The sequence below is a fragment of the Pteropus alecto genome, unplaced genomic scaffold (assembly GCF_000325575.1).
Source record: "Pteropus alecto unplaced genomic scaffold, ASM32557v1 scaffold110, whole genome shotgun sequence".
NCBI classification, from domain to species: Eukaryota; Metazoa; Chordata; class Mammalia; order Chiroptera; family Pteropodidae; genus Pteropus; species Pteropus alecto.
In genome coordinates, this window is record NW_006431920.1 from 6,532,308 (window position 1) to 6,541,856 (window position 9,549).

The window sequence follows — 9,549 nt, forward strand, 5'->3', positions numbered from 1 at the left end:
AGGCTGTAGACGAGCCTGATGCGAGAAGGTGAGCCGACAGCCCAAAGCCCTCATTACCGGCAAGGCAGACCTTCCCTTCTGGAATACACAGAAGTGATGAGTCTGCCGGACCCCTTCTTCTCCCACGTACAGAGCCTTGGGTTGAAAATGGCAAGGAGAGCCACGGTGACAGTCGGTGTCAGTGCGGTCGTTGCTTTGATGAGAAACAGCGTAGGACTTCAGACTGAAGCCTTGATCCTAAATTAAGGAAAGTCAGTGGCATCGCGGGGTGGCGGCCTGGGGGAGAGTGGGAGCGTGTGCCTTCCTGGGCACCAGCAGGGTTTCGCGTCCTTGGCACTAACGTTTCGGGCCACGTGATTCCTCGCGGCGAGGAGCCGTCTTATGCAACAGAGAATGTTGAGCAGCAACGCTGACCTCGCCCCGGTGGGTGCTGGTAGCTCCCCTTCCCAGGTGTGACAGCCAGAATGTCTCCAGACATTGCCAGGTGTCCCCTGGGGGGTAGCGGAGCCCTGTTCCAAGTAGAAAACCACTGCGCTCCAGTAACAAACATTCTGTTCAAGTCTTGTGCCTTGTAAAGCTGTGGTCACTTGTTTACGCTGAGAATTTGATGATTTAAGCACAGGACAGAGAGGTAGAAAGAAGGCAGTGTTTCTCACTTTTTTCTCAGTTGACTCTTTAAACGCCGTCACAAGAGGCAGCGTGACACATTGGCTCGTAGCGTTAGTTTTCACACATCTCTTCACCTCGTACGATCTGTACGATCTGAACAGGTTATTTAATTTTTCCGGACCTCCGTTTTCATCATCTGTAACATACAGATACTAATGCCTTCTTTTTAAGTTGAGAGTTTAGCTAAGTATTGAATATATAAAGCTCCAGGTACAGAGTCTAGCACATAGCAGACGTTCAGTAAATGATGACTGTTACTCTTGAGCACTTCAGAATGTATTCTACACATTTTAATAAAATTGGATTTCTTTTCAAGTGAGGGATGACAGTTGCTACTGCTACCTAAAATAGCAATGGGATCAGGTAATTTCCATTGAACTACAATTTATTTCATTAACAAATTACTACTTTATAGTAGGTACAATGCTAAATGCTGAGCATTAAAAAAAAAACAAAAACAAAAACAAAAAACCTTAACAAACTGTAATCCCTGCTGTTAAATATCTAATATGTAGATTTAGCCACATTAGTGGATCAAGTTATGTTCATCAAAATAGAGCCGCCATTTACTAAAAAATCTCTGCATTAAATGCTCTATGTGTTATAATGGGGTGTAACATTCATTTTAGTGTATATAAAGGGATCTCACTACTTTATTTCTTAACTCTTTCTCTTTTTCCAATAACTGCCATTTTTTATTCGAGTTTTTCCGATTCTGTGACTGGACCGCTGTTCTTGTGCTCTGTAGTCTTTCCTGCTCCTCCTTATTACACATTTCAGTGGATCTGAGTTCCGGCTGCTGGGTTTTTATAAACAGAAAAAAAAAGATGCTCGTTTTAAGTGATGTGTTCATTTTAGAAATCTTGAAAACTACAAAACAGTATAAAGAATAATAAACCATATCATATTACCATCAGAAATAATTATATAGGTAATGTCTTGATCCATCGTTCTAGTTTTTTTTTTTTTTCGGTCCTTTGTATTATTTTACATAGTTAAATACACCATAGTTTTCTTTTTTTGATTAAGAAATTTCTGGAATATATTATTATGTCTTTAAATTTCTCCGAAGATCGTTTCTTAGCAGCCGAATGGCATTGTGTAAGATGGACGTCATGAACTGACCTGTGCTGTTGGATGTCTAGGTCATGGTCTCCCAGACTCAGTCCCTGAAGCAAGGATAAAGTGCACATGATTCATCGAGGAAGTGTCCCCAGGTGGAACAGTCAGGGAGTGAGAGAAGTGGAGATTCGAAAGGGGAGTGGCCAGTCAAGGGGATGACATCAGGTGAAGTCCCACACTCAGCCTACCCCTGGGGAACTCTGGGATATTTTTAGGTGGGTTTTGCCACCTCGAGGCAAAGGAGCTGACCTTTTATACTGCCAGATCGGTAGTCAATGGCCGTAGGCCTCCAGGGTAAAGGAATGATGTATGACAACCCCCAGCGCCTTCAAGTCTGCTAAGAAAAAGGATTCCAACTCCCACTAGTTGTGGGTGCAAACTGTTAGCAGCAAGGCACAGAGAAGCTAGAGGAGAAGTCCACAAAGCTGGGAAGGGTCACTCACAGTGTCCTCTCCATTGGAAATTGAGGTTGCAATGATAATTGCTATTGCTACTATAAGTAACTCTGCATTGAACATTTTTAGACCCAAATCTTTTTGATTATCACCATAGAATTGATAGAAGGGGTGTTATTGTTCCAATAGGTATACACTTTTTTAAAGATTATGCATACCAAAACTTGCCTTTCAGAAAGATTTTTATCAGTTTACACTTCTAACACTTACTGCTCATTTTTTTGCTAGCAGCAATCTAGAGAGCATTGATTTGTCACCTGTGAATTGAGAACCTGTCAACAACATCATAGTTATTCTCGGGGGTCAGAAAAGTCATATTCGTGGTCCAGCTTTGAGTATAGACTGAATAAATGATATCACAAAATATGACTTTTTGAAAGTACCCAGATGCTGTCATAAATAAAAATAATTTGCATTTAAGTAAAGTGTTTATGAATCCATGGTCGTTTTTATCATGTATTTTCACATGATAAAATGCGCTTGGGGTTGTCATACATCATAAAAATATAATTAGTCATGAAGCATCTGTAATACCTTTTTATGTCTAAAAAAGGTGCCACATTGTTTTAAAGCTTGAGATCCACTAGTCACTATCATTACACTGGTTTCAGTTGTCTCTTGGCTATTGATTTGGAAATCACCCATTTGAACTGTTGCATCTTAAAGATTTGTCAGTAAAAAAGTCTATAGGACTTGATACCGTAAATAAAACTAAGTCAGCAGACTGAATAAACATATCTCAGCCCCATTCAAGGATTTTTGGAACATGTTCACCCACCGCCACCCCCACTATGATCCAAGCCTTCCAGTACTCTTACTGAGACATTGAAACACACCAGCGTTGTCATATTCTATGTCTTAAATGGTCCAAGGAAGCTACAAAGACACAGACAGGTCTTTATCAAGGTGGAAAGTTGTATTTGACCCACTTTCTTAGCTTGATCCTTGAGACTTTCTAAATAACTGTTGACATAAAAATCAGGGACTATTTCAGGTCTAGAGCACTGAGGAAGACAAGGATTAGGAAGCCAACATTTACTGAGCACCTACTCTGAGCCAGATACTGTGCTGGTTACTGTCTGTCTTTCTGTTAGAGCTTATGGAATTCCCATGACCACCCTTGAAATTCGATTTCTAATATGGCACAGGTGAGGTCGATAAAGATTCTGACTTGCCCTCATCTCTTGGTTAGTGCGTGGTAGAACTAGGATTTGGACCTTAGATTAATTTTCCTCCACACTTAGAGGAAAATGGAATAAAAAATGTCGTATAAGCCATTATTTTAAAAGATAGACAACTAACAAAGCCTCGGTTCACTTCTTCTTCACAGCCTTCCCCCGTCACCCCAAAAATGATTTAAGAATGAATGATATGTAGATGAAAGGCATTTCGATGTCAGAGTGTTTAATAAAATATGTGGCTGTTCACTGAAGAAACTTTTTAGACATTGTTGCCATACAGTTCAGTAGCTGAGCATTTCTTTCCTGAGTCTTTTTAGGTTCATTTTTGGCTAAATTAATTAGCATCATAGATCAAGTGTACACTTTGAGGTCTGATAAAAATTTAAGAAGGAATTCAAAGACGTCTCTAAGCCTCTCCCTGGTAACCTGAAAGATCACATTTAAAACCACCAAGCCTCTGTCACTTTGATCAGTTAGTGTTTCCTGTTTCTTCTGTGAACTTTTAAAGATGCCGACTCATTCTGATAACACTCTACACTTCCCAGGGTATCAAAATGCACTTTAGTTTTGCTTGTTTGTCTAACTTTCTGCCTTAAGAGAATGTGGTAGATATTTGGAAAACGAAGACGGGTTTGGGTGGACATATTTCAGTGATGTTTATAGAGATTTGAGAGACCAGAGTCCTCTCCCCATTACAGGACCCTTAACCCCAGTTGTTTGTGTATTAATAACTACTGTCACTTTGCAGATGCGGCCTTAATCTCTGCGGGTCAACCCTTGAAGATCTCTAGAATGTCTCTTGCCACACAGCCCTAAGAGTTAGACCTTTGCTGTTTGGTAAAGTAATGGTGAGACACATTTGGCTTGACTACTGGGCAGTTCAATCCTACTTAAGGCCACTTAGAAGTCTCAGTTTGGCAGCCTAATACTTTTCTTTCGCATTTATTTTTTGGGGAAGAAAAACTGTCAAGAAAAACTGTTGGGAGATGTCATGATTCTAATATAATCTGATGTGCTGTTTTTCCCTACTTCCTATAGCCAGCCCCTCTAGAGGAAATGGTTAGTCCAAAGGCAGAATAATGAAGGGCTCTAGGTATTGAGAATGAGGATCTTAGAAACATAGAGACCAGAAGGATATCAGCATTTCCCAGTGTTTGAGAAAATGACAGCTTTCGTTAAGGAGGGCCTAGGGTTGGTTGTCATTACCTTCCCCCCAAGATAATTGGGGGGCTCTCCTTGTCATGCTGTGTACCAGTTGTTCATTTCAGGCACTTGCATTGTTAAGATCTCACTCTTAGTATGAGACTCACTGCCTTCACGTGAGGGTGATCCATTTTGATTATTCCAGACCAACTTTACTTCCCAGCTCACTCCCCCATCTTTTTATCATCCAGTGTGAGCCCCTGGGCTGGCTATCTGGCCATGGGAGGCAAACTGACTCATGGGTAAACAGTCTTTCCTAACTTGAATTTCATGGATGTCATCCAGAGAATGATGTAAATGCATTTTGGACTTTCCACATTGGCAATGCCCAGTCTTCTTAGAGTTAGAGTTTATGAGGTGAGCATACTCCTGTGGTGGTCTCTAAATACTGTCTCCCACTAAAAGGAACCAGCGCCCCCTAGCGAAGTGGCTGATTTGACCTAGGACAGGAAGTGTGCAAAATGAGCCCGGAACATCTTGTCAGTCTGGAAAACAAGAATGCTTTTGAGGCTACCGGTCATATGAAAGGTTCAGGAGCCAACCTGGAGAGGCTCGTTTTGAACATCAACAAGGACAATGAAATTTCAGTGGATCAAGACCTTTAAAATTTGTTGGAAAACATGTGTTCATAATTATCCTAAGAAAACAAACCAACCAAAACAACCCTCTGGTCAAGTCTAAGAATGCTGAGTAACCAACTTATTATTGTGAGAACAATATAGGGAATGAATTAAGCATTTATCCTGCCTTTGCTATACAAACTGAACCTCAGGATAACCAAATAGCTGGTTATGGAAAATTTCTTTTTTATAGAAGTATTCCGACTAATAAAGAAGGAAAGTCAGAATTACAATAGCACCCATAATAAACAATGCACTGAAGCAATGATCAGAAGTAGCTGCTAATGTCACAAAAAAGACAAATGGCCACTGTCTCCTGCTTCCAGCACTGGGTACAATGCCTCCATAAAATATTCTTGCAAAAAAAAAAAAGAAAAGGAAAAAGAAATCCAGATCTGACCAGCCCCTAGAACAGAGGTGACAGACTTCCTGCAAAGAGCCAAGTAGCAAATGTTTCTGGCTTTGCTGGCCCACAGTCTCTGTTGCAGCTGGGTAGCTCTGCTCAGTTGGCTGTAGGAGCTTGAATGCAGCCACAGACAAAACAGAAAGTGTCGCCATATCTGGCCCAGGAGCTGCAGACTCCTGCTCCAGGTCTGCTGATTTACAGGAAGTACAGAAGGCAGCATCACATGAATGCAATTAGCAAAATCTAGACTGTGGGAAACTCGACAGGACAAGTAACCTGGTTTCTTCAACAAAAAGTTCCAAGAAAAAGTTAAAAATAAAGCAACTAGGGGAAGATTTTTTTAAAATACAAGAGACATATCAACCGGTTGCTGTGTGGAGCTTATTTAGATCCTGATTCAAATTATTTAAAAAATACAGGAGAATCAGAAATTTGAATATCAGCTAGATATTTAACATATAAAAGAATTATTAACTTTTGAATGGGATGATATTGTATTTATAAAGACATACATATATATGTATGTGGAATATATATATATTCATTAGGTTTAGAGTATGTGTTGAAAATATTCTAAATTATATGATGGCCAGAACATGAAGTGATCATTATTTTATCCGGATGTTGGGTACTGGGGGTTTATTTTGTTTTTGCATATATTCGAGATCTTTTACAACATAAAGATAGAAATATATACATATATGTACATTTTATGACATGTATCACTTTAAACTTTTTTTAGGGATGGAATACTTTGCATTTATTAGACACTCCTGCATCCTCCTAAAACAGATGTGACTCATCTGGCTAAGAATTGGAGCCAGAAGAGTCTTTCTAGTGTTTTTTTCCTCACCAAACTGTTTATATACATCTTATTTGTTATACTAGAGCTGACAGATATATTATTTATCATTAGATCACGTGTTACATATAAACTATGTCATTTTATTTTATTTTGTAAAAAAAAATAATAATTTATCGGGTTGAGACTAAGGATCTTGGAGTGACCGGCTCTCTTAGTCTCCCCTTGTTTAATGGATTGGTTCGTTTGGTGCAGGGGTCTGGTCTGGCCACAGCCTAGAGAGGTCGCTTGAGTGATGGAAACCGGAGCGGAGGGAGCTGTGGCGTACAGGAAAGCATGGCCCAGCCCCTAGGGCTGGTTGCTATGCAGGATATTTGCCATGGGAATAAGAGCTCCGTGTTACCAGAGCTCCATTCATTTTCGTTTTTTTTTCTGAGAATAACTCTAAATCTAGATCGTATGTGACATCTTCTAATTTTTAATCACTTAAATATTTTTAGAACGCCTTGTATTCCAAACCAAACAACTTGAGCAGCTGAATGAGTCCCATGGGTCAACCTCTGATTTAGTGTCTCCCAATGGTAGGGCCCTAAATAAGACCCCTTGGGCACTGAACTATTCAAGTCTTATGGCCCTGCTTTCTGTGAGCTTCCTGTCTAGTTGGGAGGGGGAGACATACTTGAAAAACAAAGAGAGGTGTAAATAGGAAGTGCTAGGGGAATCCAGGAAAAGGGGTGACTAGCTCTATCTGGAACTTCAGGGGAAGCTTCCCAACAAGCTGTGGAAGGGGTTGGGAGAAGCACCGGTGCTTAGTAGGTAGATGGCAAAGGAGAGAAGCAAAGGCGTGGGCGTGGGCAAGACCAAGAACTAGTAACAGGAAAAACCACCCTTTAAGAAGAAAGTTGGTGGATTTCACAGACTGGGGTCCCTCCATAGCCCATTGATGGAGTATTTTTCAGGCCAGGATGGTGTTCTGAACAATCAGGTGAAAATATGCAGCGAACATTTGAAAGTATGGCACTGAAATCCAGCTGAGAATTTGAGCTACAGAGTTGATCATCTGTGTAGAAGTGATGCTTGATGTCATGGGGTCTATAGAGACTGTGTTTCTCTGTCTGCCGTGAACAAGTGGTACGTTTATAAATACAGGGATGCCCTCCGAGTCTGGCATTTGCAAAACTACCAACCAATTATTCCCTACATTAAAACTTATTTTAAGCCCAAAGCAGTACCCAATTACTTCAAAAACATTCCCCACGCTGAGAAAGAAAAATTTGGAGTGATGGAAACTAGAAGTATGTGGGGAAAGAGAAACTCACACTTGGAAGGATATGCCTGTGATAATGGCTTTATTTATAGGTTTATGATCTCCTTTCGTTGATGGTTTAAACTAGAACTTTTTTTTTTTACTGTTATAAAAAGATTAAGAAATGGAGATATTTAAACAGATTCATAATCTTCCATATCGATGCTACGTAATACATTTGGGCAGCATTTTTATTCTTTCTCTCTTATTCGAAAGTTTAAAGTGCATTTGTCTTAAAAATGAACAGGAGGTTACAGTGTTCTTCCCATAATGAGAATCTGCCTGTTCTAGAGAATTAGTGTTTCAAAGCCTGATAACTTCTACAGTTATTTTATGTAAAAGATTGTCTATTTGGACATGAATGCGTGTCAGTAGAGGAATTTTATAAGCCTGAAGTAATGTATGGATCAGCCCCCTTCCCCTGGCTATGAAACTTTGGAGAGAAGTGAAAGCTTAGTCTTAGACATGTACAGAAACCAGGTGAGTTTAGATGAGTGAGCATTTGGCTTAGGAAACCGAGGCCAAGAAGAAGTTATGCCCAGAACATCAATCCAAAGAAAAGCTCTACTTCTAAGTTCTGCACAGCTTGACACTGCTCCAATGCACTGCTATGAAACCGCATCGCTCAAAACATTCCCAAATCCAAGAAACTAAGGAAAACACCCATGACAGCCTTCCCCACTTCATAATGAAGCTGTTCTTCTAGTAAAAATGCACAACCAAGCACAATTCTGCTAAATAAGATGGCTACTTATTTGGGAGATTATCTTTGCTGACTCCGAGACACGGGAGCTGTTCAATTTCTGTTACCGACCCTTTCTATCTGTTTCACAACCTTCTGCATCAATATATAAACATTTCGGTGAATCAACTCTGAGGTAGCAGAGGCAAAACCAATGTGATGTCTTTTATAAATGTGCAGATTCAAATATTTATTCAAATGTTTGCTAATCCTGGAGGCTCGGGAATATAGATTGTGGCATGCTGAAGGTAGGTGCCAGAATAGACTGTCAGGTAAGAGTCAACAGTATAGACTGATGAAGTTGGTGCCAGTCACTGGATTTGACCATTCGTGACAAAGATCATACACATTATTTTATATTTATGAATACTTTGTGGTGTATTTCATTTTAAAGAGGAAATTTATCTCCGAGGGAGAAAAAAAGGAGAGAGAGGGCACGATGGCTAATTTTTAGATGAGCTGAGTAAAGCCTCCATAATCAGGATTCGGAAGCTCTCCAGTGTCCAGCAAGCTGAAAGAAACTCAGGGGATTGTCATGGTATTGGAGCCAGTCCTAGGTGCCAAAGTCCAAACAGGCCACGCTGGCCATGGGAAAGCCCCAAGTATGTAGGTCACATACGTGTTTTAAATATAGACAGGCTGCATTTATACCATTATTTTACTATGAAGCTCTGGAGAAACCCCGAAGGGTCTAAATTTTTTTAAATGTGCTTTTTCCACAAAACGTAAGAAAACTGTGACACCACCTTGAATGATGGCGTTTGTGGTTCACCTTGTGGCCCTGTGTGGGTTTCACAGGTGGGGACCCCTTTCCTCGACACTCCTCTTCCGACCCCAGTGAATTTCACTCTTTTTGGAAAGTGCTTGGTGCTCACAAGTGAGGCTCAGGACTCGGCACAGTCACTTTCCCAGTGACACTCTATAAACGTGATTCTGCGGCAATAAAAAAATAATTAACCAAAATAGAAAGCATATAAGCCCTCGTATTTATTGAATATCTGCTATGACCTGGAGGTGGACGAAGGACAAGCATATAGAGAGAG